The sequence below is a fragment of the Mobula birostris genome, chromosome 18 (assembly GCF_030028105.1).
Source record: "Mobula birostris isolate sMobBir1 chromosome 18, sMobBir1.hap1, whole genome shotgun sequence".
NCBI classification, from domain to species: Eukaryota; Metazoa; Chordata; class Chondrichthyes; order Myliobatiformes; family Myliobatidae; genus Mobula; species Mobula birostris.
In genome coordinates, this window is record NC_092387.1 from 40817763 (window position 1) to 40831007 (window position 13245).

The 13245-nt window shown below is 44.2% G+C and overlaps 1 protein-coding gene across 1 annotated transcript in view; it reads right to left on the reverse strand.

Annotated features, from left to right (window-relative positions):
* LOC140212074 (rho GTPase-activating protein 22-like) overlaps positions 1-13026 on the reverse strand; it is a 198458-nt gene extending 185432 nt beyond the window's left edge. Inside the window, exon 1 of the mRNA XM_072282566.1 lies at positions 12954-13026. The gene's annotated coding sequence lies outside the window, so the exon portion shown is untranslated. The remainder of the gene's footprint in view (positions 1-12953) is intronic.
* Between the last annotated feature and the right edge of the window lie 219 nt (positions 13027-13245).

Below are 13245 nucleotides of genomic sequence, written 5' to 3' on the forward strand. Positions count from 1 at the left end.
ATGCAGAGAATGTGAGTGAGGTACTTAATGAGTATTTTGCTTCAGTATTTTTTTAGTCAGAGGGTGGTGAATCTATGGAATTTGTTGCCACGGGCAGCAGTGGAGGCCAAGTCATTGAGTGTATTTAAGGCAGAGATTGATAGGTATCTGAGTAGCCAGGGCATCAAAGGTTATGGTGAGAAGGCGGGGGAGTGGGACTAAATAGGAGAAAATGGATCAGTTTATGATAAAATGGCAGAGCAGACTCGATGGGCCGAATGGCCTACTTCTGCTCCTTTGTATTATGGTCTTATGGTCTAGTATTTACCAAGGGAAAGGATATGGAGGACCAGGAGATCAGTGATGAGGGTACAAATATGTCAGGGTGTTTAGAAGTCAAGGACGAGGAAGCGTTTGGCCTTCTAATGAGTATTAAGGTGGATAAGTCCACAGGGCCTGATGGGATTTACCCCAGGTTATTGAAGGAGGCAAGAGACTAGATTCCCTGGCCTTCGACCAGTACCTTCTTGTCCCCTCCAGGTGCAAGTGAGGTCCTGGAGGTCTGGTGAGTGACTCATATTGTACCTCTATTTATGAAGGGAACAGGGGAAAATCATGGGAACTATAGACCAGTGAGCCTCATGCCAGTTGTAGGGAAATTGCTGGAGAAAATTCTCAGGGATAGAATATATAAGCACTTAGAAACCCGTGGCCTAATTAGCGAGAACCAGCATGGGTTTGTGCTTGGCAGGTTGTGCCTTACCAACTTAATTCAGTTTTTGACAAGGTGATGAGAGGGATTGATGAAGGTAGGGCAGTGGATGTTGTCTTCATGGATTTCAGTAAAGCGTTTGACAAAGTCCCCTCATAGCAGGCTAATCCAGAAGATTAAGGTGCGTGGGGTCCACGGTGAATTGGCTGTTTGGATTCAGAACTGGTCTGTGCATAGAAAACAGAGGGTAGTGGTTGAAGAGACTTAGTTGAGTTGGGGGTCTGTAATTATTGGTGTTCCGCAGGGATCTGTGCTGGGACCTCTGCTGTTTGTGATGTATATAAATAACTCGAATGAAAATGTAGATGGGTGTGTTAGTAAATTTGTGGATGATACCAAGATTGGCAGAGTAGTGGATAGTATGTAAGATTGGCAAAGACAACTGCGCAATACAGATCATTGCAGATATGGGCTGAAAAATGGCAGATGGTGTTTAACTGAAATAAATGTGAGATGTTTCACCTCGGTAGGGCAAATGCAAGGAGAAAGTACACTGTTAACAGTGTTTCTGAGCAGAGAGATCTTGGATTCCAAGTTCATAGCTCCTTGAAAGTGGCTACACAGGTTGAAAACGTGGTTAAGAAGGCTTGTGGGATCCTTGCTTTTATTAATTGAAGCATCGAGTTCAAAAGTCATGAGGTTATTCTGCAACTTTATAAAGCTGGTTAGGCCACACCTGGAGTATTGCATACAGTTCTGGTCACCGCACTATAGGAAGGATTTTGTGCAGGAGAGGTTTACCAGGATGCTGCCTGGTTTAGAGATGATGTGCTATCATAAGAGGCTGGATAACTTGGGTTGTTTTCCATGGAGCGCTGGAGGCTGTGGGCAGATCTGATAGAGGTTTACAAGATTATGAGAGGCATAGATAGAGTGGACAGAGAGTATCTGCTTCCCAGAGGACATGCATTGAAGGTGAGAGGGGGTAGGTTCAAGGGGGTAGGAGGGGTAAGTTTCTTACTCAGAGTGTCATGGATGCCTGCAATGTGCTGCCCAGTATGGTGGTAGAGGTTTTTAAGGGATTGGAACATGAATGTAAGGAAAATGGAGTGATATGGACATGGTGTAGGTAGGAGGGATTAGTGCTTTGGGTGTTTTTAATTTGCTTCTTAGCTGGTTCAACACAACATTAAATTACACCCCTTTATTTTTCAACTATATTCTCTTTCTGAGATGCTATCATATTCCCTTTCCAGAAATTCTCCTCTTCTCTCTCCCATCAGGCAGACGATACAAAAGCCTGATGTACCACCAGGTTCAAGGACAGCTTCTATCCCCCAGCTATCAAACTCTCGCGTGGACCTCTTGTATAATAAGATGGGTGCTTGTCCTGTGACAAAAAACCAAGTTATCAGAAGATTGATGCTAATGAGAGAGAGATAAGGGAGACAAATGGAGAAACGTTCAAAATGTTAATGAGAGAGGAGAGAGATTAACGAAAAGAGACACAATTCAGAATATTGACAGACCGGTTGCTTTGAACCTGAACTGTTTGAAGTTTGATGGACAGGCGATACCCCAGCAGGGGGATAAAAAGAACAGGTTCGCTAAGGCACGACACACACCACGAGATCAAGAGATAACGAGACCCTGGAAGAGCGGTGTGCCACCACAAGTTGGTAGGAGTTAAAGGTCTGGTTCGAGGGAACCGACCATAGACTGACAGCGTGAAAAGAGACGATCGGCGGGAACTTGGTGTGTGTGTCCACCCTTGCCTGGGTGCCGGGTTCACAGCGGAAGAACGGTCGTATCCGGAACGGAGGGGTCACAGTCGGTGACCACAGAAGACAAAGGGGTTCGCCCGAAAGCTGACTGCGAAGAACATCAAAGGTCTGTTTGAATCAAAATTTGCATTCTCTCTCTCTCCCCAACTGCACAACAGCGATTGCTGCGAACTGTACTAAGCTGAACTGAACTCTGCGTCACTTGAGACTGATCATTTTACCCCCAGACTGCGATAGAGCTTGGTTGATCCCTATTGCTCTAGTTCTGTGTACATGTGTGTTTTATCATTGCTAACCTGTTGTATTTATATCCGTACGATTAGAGTACTGTGTTACTTATTTCTTTAATAAAACTTTATTAGCTTCCAGTAATCCAGACTCCAACTAGTGGTCCATTTCTGCTGGTTTGGCAACCCAGTTACGGGGTACGTAACGGTCCTCACAGACTGCTTCGTTATGATCTTGCATTTTATTCTTTACATGCATTGCACTTTTGTGGCTGTTTTTACACTTTATTTTGCATTGTTATTGTTTTACCTCGTTTAGCTCAATGCACAGTGTAATGATTTGATCTGTAAAAACAGTATGCAAGACAAGCTTTTCACTGTATCTCAGTACATGTGCCGCAATAAACTAATGCCGATACCAGTGGTAATACCCTTAGGATCTTGTTTAGTTTCAATAAGAACCTCGATCATGCTTCTAAAGATCAAGTCTAATTTGTTTAGCAGCTCGAGATAGGACAACCCTTTCTATGGTTAATCTCTTCTGGACCACTTCCAATACTACATTATCCTTCTTAAAAAGGAAATAAAGTTGAACCATGTTTCCAGACACAGCCTCACCAAAACAACTTCTCTATTTCTAAACTCTGACGCCCTTGAAAGAAATACCAAACTGCAAATTGCCTTCGGAATCATTTTCCGCACCTGCAAATTCATGTTTTGTCTTCCATGCACAAGAATGCCCACATTCCTTTGTGCGTCATTCATTTGCAAATGATCTTCATTGGATAATAGTTTTGATTTAGTTCATCTCACCACTATGCATGACCTCACACTTTCCTATATTTAATTTGGCTTTTTCAGGCGGTCTGAGTTCTGGGAAGTAAGGACGCACGACAGCAGCTGGCCGCACTCCTCAATCAGAGCTGCTGAGTAGGATTTGTCTCGTCCTGCGAGAAGTCAACAGTCTTCCCATGTACCCAGGCAACAAAAAGTTGGATCACAATGTTTGGATCTTCAGTTAGTTTACGTTCAGCCTTGGCGAGCTTGGCTTTTGCTGGTTTGCTGGCTAGGCTTCCTTGGGGAGTGGCGCGCAGTCAGACTCCCATATAAAAGGGGTGGGAAACCAGCCAGCCGAAAGGCTTGCGTTCCACACGTACCTTCCACCTGCCACTGTCCCAGCAGAAGCCAAGAATGTTTCATCCAGTTGATCTTGGTGGAGTATGCTGTGAAAATCATCCACCGACACTGCAAGTCTTTCCCAAGTTAACACAACTCGAACCGCTCCAGGAAATGTAGAAAATGTTGAGCCACAGGTGATGAATCAGAAATAACTAAAGGTGCAGGAAGCAGCCCTTTGGCAAGTGACATTCGATGGAAAGATCCATTCTTCTGGTGTGGGAGGGACTTGGTTTTTAGATGGATCAATGCGTCCACCAGACTTGCAGTGGGGTAGACTTATAGAACATAGAAATCTACAGCACATTACAGGCCCTTCAGCCCATAAAGTTGTGCCAACCATGTAACCTACTCCAGAAATTGTCAAGAATTTCCCTAGTGCATAGTCCTCTATTTTTCTAAGCACCATGTACCTATCTAAGAGACACTTAAAATACCCTATTGTATAATACCCTGTTCCCCAGGCTGTTCCACAAGGCAAGGGAAGAGATTGCTGAGCCTCTGGCTAGGATCTTTATGTCCTCGTTGTCTACGGGAATGGTACCGGAGGATTGGAGGGAGGCGAATGTTGTCCCCTTGTTCAAAAAAGGTAGTAGGGATAGTCCGGGTAATTATAGACCAGTGAGCCTTACGTCTGTGGTGGGAAAGCTGTAGGAAAAGGTTCTTAGAGATAGGATCTATGGGCATTTAGAGAATCATGGTCTGATCAGGGGCAGTCAGCATGGCTTTGTGAAAGGCAGATCGTGGCTAACAAGCCATGATTCTTTGAGGAGGTGACCAGGCATATAGACAAGGGAAGTGCAGTGGATGTGATCTACATGGATTTGATCTACATGCATTTGACAAGGTTCCACATGGTAAGCTTATTCAGAAAGTCAGAAGGCATGGGATCCAGGGAAGTTTGGCCAGGTGGATTCAGAATTGGCTTGCCTGCAGAAGGCAGAGGGTGGTGGTGGAGGGAGTACATTCAGATTGGAGGGTTGTGACTAGTGGTGTCCCACAAGGATCTGTTCTGGGACCTCTACTTTTAGTGATTTTTATTAACGACTTAGATGTGGGGGTAGAAGGGTGGGTTGGCAAGTTTGCAGACGACACAAAGGTTGGTGGTGTTGTAGATAGTGTAGAGGATTGTCAAAGGTTGCAGAGAGACATTGATAGGATGCAGAAGTGAGCTGAGAAGTGGCAGATGGAGTTCAACCCAGAGAAGTGTGAGGTGGTACACTTTGGAAGGATAAACTCCAAGGCAGAGTACAAAGTAACTGGCAGGATACTTGGTAGTGTGGAGGAGCAGAGGGATCTAGGGGTACATGTCCACAGATCCCTGTAAGTTGCCTTACAGATAGATAGGGTAGTTAAGAAAGCTTATGGGGTGTTAGCTTTCATAAGTCGAGGGATAGAGTTTAAGAGTCGCGGGGTAATGATGCAGCTCTATAAAACTCTGGTTAGGCCACACTTGGAGTACTGTGTCCAGTTCTGGTTGCCTCACTATAGGAAGGATGTGGAAGCATTGGAAAGGGTACAGAGGAGATTTACCAGGATGCTGCCTGGTTTAGAGAGCATGGATTATGATCAGAGATTAAGGGAGCTAGGGCTTTACTCTCTGGAGAGGAGGAGGATGAGAGGAGACATGATAGAGGTGTACAAGATATTAAGAGGAATAGACAGAGTGGATAGCCAGCGCCTCTTCCCCAGGGCACCACTGCTCAATACAAGAGGACATGGCTTTAAGGTAAGGGGTGGGAAGTTCAAGGGGGATATTAGAGGAAGGATTTTTACTCAGAGAGTGGTTGGCGCGTGGAATGCACTGCCTGAGTCAGTGGTGGAGGCAGATACACTAGTGAAGTTTAAGAGACTACTAGACAGGTATATGGAGGAATTTAAGGTGGGGGGGTTATATGGGAGGCAGGGTTTGAGGGTTAGCACAACATTGTGGGCCGAAGGGCCTGTAATGTGCTGTACTATTCTATGTTCTATGTATCGGCTTCCACCACCACTTCCGGCAGTGCATTCCACGCATCCACCACTCTGTGTGGAAAAACTTACCCCTGACATCCCCTCGGTTCCTGTTTCCAAGCACTTTAAAACTATGTCCCATCATGTTAGCCATTTCAGCCCTGGGAAAGAGCCTCTGACTATCCACATGATCAATGCCTCTCATTATCTTGTACACCCCTATCAAGTCACCTCTCATCCTCCGTCGCTCCAAGGAGAAAAGGCCAAGTTCACTCAAACTATTCTCATAAGGTACACCCTTCAATCTAGGCAACATCCTTGTAAATCTCCTCTGCATTCTATGGTATCCACATCCTTCCTGTAGTGAGGTGACCAGAACTGAACACAGCACTCCAGTTGGGGTCTGACCAAGGTCTTATATAGCTGTAACATTACCTCACAGTTCTTGAACTCAATCCCACAGTTGATAAATGCCAACACACCATATGCCTTCTTAACAACACTGTTGACCTGCGCAGCAGCTTTGAGTGTCCTATGGATTATAAAAATTACAATATGGAAACAGGCTGTATGCACCATCCTCTGCATGAAAAAATTGCCCTTCAGAGTAACTTCCCCCCCTGACCTTAAACTTATTCCCTCTAGTTTTTTTCCTGGTTCCCTTTTCCTGAGAAAAAAAGACTCAGAGTACATTTAACCTATTGATGCCCCTCCTGATTTTATACACCTCTGTAGGGTCAGCCCTCAGCCTCAGGTTTAATATTACCAGCATATGTAATGAAATTTATTATTTTTTGGCAGCAATTAAAGCTAGAAATTGCAATAAGTATAGATAAAACAATAAATTGAATAAGTTGTGCAAAAAGAGATGGAAAAAATACTGAGGAAGAGTTCACGGTTTCATTGTCCATTCAAGAATCTGATGGTAGAGGGAAAAGAAGCTGTGTCTGAAACTTTGAGTGTGTGTTTTTATGCTTCTGTACCTCCTCCTTGAAGGTAGCAATGTGATGAGGGATTGTCCTGGGTGATGCTAGTCCTCAATGATAGATGCTGCCTTGTTGAGGCATCAGCTTTGGAAGTGTCCTGGAGGCTGGGGAGGTTAATATCATAGAAACATAGAAACATAGAAAATAGGTGCAGGAGTAGGCCATTCGGCCCTTCGAGCCTGCACTGCCATCTATTATGATCATGGCTGATCATCCAACTCAGAACCCCGCTCCAGCCTTCCCTCCATACCCCCTGATCCCCGTAGCCACAAGGGCCATATCTAACTCCCTCTTAAATATAGCCAATGAACCGGCCTCAACTGTTTCCTGTGGCAGAGAATTCCACAGATTCACCACTCTCTGTGATGGAGCTGGCTGAGTTTACCAATTTCTACAGCTCTTACGTCTACTATGTTCCAAGGAATAACGTCCTCACCTCCCTCAGTAAATTTATCCCTTGAGTCCTGGTGACATTCTCGCAAATATTTGCACCTTTTCCAGCTGAATAACATCTTTCCTCCAAGAGCGTAGCAAAACTGATCATAATATTCCAAGTGCGGCCTCATCAAGTTCATGTAGAACTCCTACAATGTCTTGTACAACACTTGGGGAGATTGGTACACTCAAGACACAGATCAGGGGGTTTCATGGATCGGATGGAGCAAGCGGCCCCTCAAGCCCGATGAGTACTCATACGGAAGACATCGATACATCCCCGAGGCACGTGAGTGGCACACATGGAATGGAATTTTGTGCACACAGTTCTGGGATTACAAGGTCACTGAACAGAGTGACATATCACCAGTCATTCACTGGAATGGCTTGGAGGGTTCCATTCTCACAGGTGGAAGATGTTCGGTGCCTGGAGGTGCACACATTATTGAATGAAATAGCATCAGCTCCAAAAAATAACATGTTGGAGTAATCAGAACAGCAGAATCTCTCAGACCTCTAAGATTTCTAGTTTAAAATATCCGAGCTGACAAAGCAGCCATCTCACTGGCAGTGTAGTAAGTGCCTCACATATAACAAGCCTGTTCTTCTGTCTTGCCATCCCTATAACTTCATTGCTTTACCTTTCGTAATGGCATAATTTTCCGATACAAAGCTCACTGCAAGGTTCCTTCCCTGAGAAATGCAACATGGCTGGGTTTGCAGAGGGAGAACTTTTGTCGCCATTGACACAGATGCTGGTTATGGCTGCACCAGTGAGGGTAGAGACAGGATGATTTTGTGGATTAATGCGTGGCTGAGAAGCTGGTGCACTGGGCAGGGTTTCAGGTTCTTGGATTACTGGGATCTCTTCTGGGGGAGGTACGACCTGTACAAAAAGGAACAGGTTGTACCTGAGCCCATGGGGGACTAATATTCTCGTGGGCAGGTTTGTTAGAGCTGTTGGGGAGGGTTTAACTCACCTTGACAGGGGGATGGGAACCAGAGTGAAGGGATTCAGAATAGAATTGATGATAAAAAAAAAAGCAAAGGTAGCATGCAGTCAGACTGTCAGGAAAAGCAGACAAATGATAGGGCAAAATTGCAGCCAGCAGGCTGAGTATCAGTGCATTAGCAAAGCAGAATCAAAAAGGGTAGCAAATACAGTACTCAAAGTGTTATATCTCAATGCATGGAGTACAGGAAATAAGGTGGATGACCTTGTTGGGCTTTTACAGATTGTCGGGTATGATGTTGTGGCCATCACTGAATAGTGGCTGAAGGATGTTTGTAGTTCGAAACTGAATGTCCAATCATATCAGAAGGATAGGAAGGTAGGCAGAGGGTGTGGCATGACTCTGCTGGTAAAGAATGGCATCCAATCATTAGAAAGATGTGACATAGAATTGGATGATGTTGAACCCTTGTGGGTTGGGTTAAGCTGCACGGGTAAAAGGACCCAAATGTCAGTTATATACAGGCCTCCAAACAGTAGCGAAGATGAGAATATGGATTACAATGGGAAATAGAAAAGTTGTCTCAAAAGGGCAATGTTATGATTGTCATGGGAGATCTTAACATCCAGATAGATTGGGAAAATCAGGTTGGTAATGGGTCTCAAGAGAGTGAATTTGCTGAATGCCTATGAGATGGCTTTTTAGAGCAGTTTGTCATTGAGCCTGCTATGGGATCAGCTATACTGGATTGGGTGTTATGTAATGAACTGGGGGTGACTAGGGAGCTTAAGGTAAAGGAAACCGTTAAGAGGCAGTGATCACAATACGATTGTATTCAACTTGAAATTTGATAGGGAGAAAGTAAAGTCTGACATAACAGTACTTCAGTGGGGTAAAGGAAATTACAGAGGCATGAGAGAGGAGTTGGCCAAAGTAAATTGGAATGAGATGCTGGTAGATATGACAGCAGAACAGCAATGGCATGAGTTTCTGGGAAAAAATGAGGAAGGTGCAAGATAGATGTATTCCAAAAACAAAGAAATATTCAAATGGCAAAATGGTACAACTGTGGCTGACGAGGGAAATCAAAGCCAATGTAAAAGCAAAGCAGGGCATACAACAAAGCCAAAATTAACAGGAATATAGAGGATTGGGAAGCTTTTAAAAACCTACAGAAAGCAACTAAATGTATCATTAGGAGGGAAAAGATTGAGTATGAAAGCAAGCTAGCAAATACTATCAAGGTGGATAGAAAAAGCTTTTTCAAGTATATAAAAATAAAAGAGATGAAATTGGATATAGGACCATGAAAAAAATGAGGCCAGAGAAATAATAACAGGGGACAAGGAGATGACATGCACCATCAGTCTTCCTTGTGGAAGGCACTAGTAGTGTTTGAGGTGTTGAAGGATGTGAGGGAACAGAAGTGGGCACAGTTACTATTACAAGGGAGAAGGTGCTCAAAAAGCTGAAAGACTGAAAGGTACATAAGTCACCCAGATCAGAAGAACTGCACCCTGGAGTTCTGAAAGAGGTAGCAATAGAGATTGTGGAGGTATTGGTAATGATCTTTCCAAAATTATTTGAATCTGCATGGTTCCAGAGGACTGGGAAATTGCAAATGTTACTCCACTCTTTAAGGAAGGAGGAAGGCAGCAGAAAGGAAGTTATAGACCAGTTAGTCTGACCTCAGTGGCTGGGAAGATGCTGGAGTCGATTGTTAAGGATGAGGGGTGACACAGGACAAAGTCAGCATGGTTTCCTTCGGGGAAAATCTTGCCTGACAAACCTGTTGGAATTCTTTGTGGAGATTAAAAGTAGGGTAGATAAAGGGGATGCAGAGGATGTAGTTTATTTGGACTTTCAGATGCCCTATGACAGGGAGCCACACATGAGGCTGCTTACCAAGTTCAGAGCCCATGGTATTACAGGAAAGATACTAACATGGTGAGAGCATAGGCTGATTGGTAGGAGGCAGCAAGTGGAAATAAAAGGATCCTGGTCTGGTTGGCTGCCAGTGACCAATGGTATTCCGCAGAGATTGGTGTTGGGACCATTTCTTTTTATGCTGTATATCAGTGATTTAGATGATGGAATAGATGGTTTTGTTGTCAAGTTTGCAGATGATATGAAGATTGGTGGAGGGGCAAGTAATGCTGAGGGAACAGGTAGGCTGCAGAAGGACTTGGACAGATTAGGAGAATGGGCAAGAAAATGGCAAATGAAATACAATGTTGGAAAATGCATGGCTATACACTTTGGTAGAAGAGATGAATCTGAAGACTATTTTCTAAACAGGGAGAAAATCCAAAAATCTGAGATGCAAAAGACTGGGAGTCCTTGTGCAAAACACTCTAAAGGTTAACTTGCAGGTTGGGTCAGTGGTGAGGAGGGCAAATACAATGTTCACATACATTTCAAGAGGTCTAGAAATATAAGAGCAAGGATGTGATGCTAAGGCCTCACCTTGGGTATTGTGAACAGCTTTGAGCTCCTTAGTTTAAAAAAGATGTGCAGGCATTGGAGAGAGTTCAGAGGAGGTTCACAAGGATGATTCTGGGATTGAAATCGTTATCATATGGCTCTGGGCCTGTACTCACTGGAATTTAGAAGGATGAGGGGGGGATCTCATTGAAAATTTTCGAATGTTGAAAGACCTAGACAGAGTAGATGTGGAAACATACTTCCCATGGTGGGAGAGTCTAGGGCAAGAGGACACAGCCTCATAGACAGGTGTCCATTTAAAACAGAGGTGTGGAGAAATTTCTTTTGCCAGAGGGTGGTGGATTTGAGGAATTTGTTGCTGTGGCGGCAAGGTCGTTGGTCATATTTAAGGCCGAAATTAATAGGTTCTTGATTGGCCACGTCAACAAAGGTCACGGGGATTGGGCTGAGGAGGGGAAAGAAAAGGATCAGCCATGATTGAATGGCGGACCAGACTCGATGGGCCAAATTGCCTAATTCTGCTCCCAGGTTTTATGGTCGTATGGACTTATGGTTGCATCTAAGGTATTGTGCTATCATTATGGTGGTGCTGGCCACAGTGAGTGGTGACTCCCCGTGGATAGATGCACTTTTCTTCTGACCGCTCGTTTTGTTCTCCATGACACCGATGGCCACCCTGCTCCCATCGGGAAGACGTGAATCTGAGAGTTCCAGTAATATTAGCAACACTGTTCCTGGGGTATGGAATGGAAGCAGATGGAGATAAAGCTATCATCCCTTGCCACTAAGGTGGTGTTGGACAATGGAGCAGTTTCTTCATTTGGAATAGCAGGGTAGAAGAATGTAGTTGACTTTATGTGAGGAATATAACCCCCACTTCAACTGAAGGTGGCTGCCCTTTATTCCTAGCATTAAGGGACTGAGTTTGCAGGTTACTCCAACTTAAAGGTCCCTGTGGAAGGTATGATTTCAAAAGATGCACTTTTCCATTCTAGCTCTCAGATCTGGAAGATCAGTGCTCCCCCCTGGAGCCTTCCTGTCAGACCAATCAGACAAAGGAGGAATTGGATTTGGTATTAGTTTATTATTGTCCTTTGTACTGAGCTACACTGAAAAGCTTGTCTTGCGTACTGTTCAAACTGATCAAATCATTTCACAATGCATTGACGCAGTGCAAAGTAAAACAATAACGAAATGCAAAATGAAGTGTAACAGCTACAGAGAAAGTGTAAAGTAGGCACGGCAGATAATAAGGTGCAATGTAATAAGGTGGTAAATTGTGAAGTCAAGCGGCCACCTTATAGTACCAGGCAACCATTCAACTTTTTAATACAGCTTGGTAAAATCTGTCCTTGAGCCTGGTGATGTGTGCTTTCAGGATTTTGAAACGTCTGCCTGATGGGACAGGAAAGAAGAAGAACATTTGGGGCAGGCAGGGAACTTGGTTATGGCAGCTGCTTTACTGAGGCAGCAAGACATATAGACAGAACCCAAGGAAGGAAGGCTAGTTTCTGTAACGTGTTGAGCTGTGTCCACAGCTCTCTGCAGTTTCTTGCTGTCATGGGCAGAGTAGTTGCCATACCAAGTTCTGAATCATCCAAATGGGTTCCTTTCTATTGTGCTTTGATAAAAATTGATAGGGGTCGAAGGAGCCATGCCAGATTTCTTTAGCTACCAAGGAGGTAGAGGATTGGCAACATTTCTTGGCCATGATGTCTATATGATTTGACTACTACTGCTAGGAACTTGAAACTCTCAAACATTTCAAAGATGAAAAGAGGAACCTGTGCACCACTTTGTTCCTAAAGTCCTTGACCAGGTCTTTTGTAACAGACAGACCAGCAGATGTTCTTCATTTCAGAAGGAGGTGGCTTCCAAACTCGGAGTGGATTGGGAAGAAAGAGTCCACTGGGAATGAAGGCCAGGTGGGTGATAAGGAAATCTTCCTCATGCTGGTCTCCAGCAGAAACAATGATAGAAGGTCCTTGTCCTCTGTGATACCCTTGCTCAGAAATAAGACACAGCCCATTCAGGGAGAATATTGCTTTTCTTTACATTTTTAAGGCAATGGTTATAGCCAACCAGCTGACACTTTCAACCCTTACTTGAAGCAAGTCTCGATATTTATGTTGCGATGAGCATCACACTTGAACACAACAGAGCAGATGGTGGAAATCCACCCAGGGCTAAGACACAATGAGTTAATATGAGTTAATCCTCCCCACATGACCAGGGAGAGAGGCTGAGATTTGTTAATAAAATAGAGAGGTAAGGATGAGGACCAAATCAGACTCGAAACTCACCAAGCCTTCTCTGGAGCAGAACTGCTTTTTTGGTTATGCAGGTGAAGAGACATCTGTTCTAATGTCAACATATACTTTCTACCCACAGGATCCTCTCATCGCCCTGGACGAGGTATCTGGTTGTGGAAATGAGCTTTAGAAAATCAAAGGTAGGCAGTTTCCTTACCAAATCACTTCTCCCAACCCCAGATCAGTTTTTTTTTGTCATCAGCAATCCCAACAGAATACCTATTTGTCACAAAGCCGTTGAGGTGCACAGCACAAAAACTGTCCCAGCACATCCAGGCTGAGC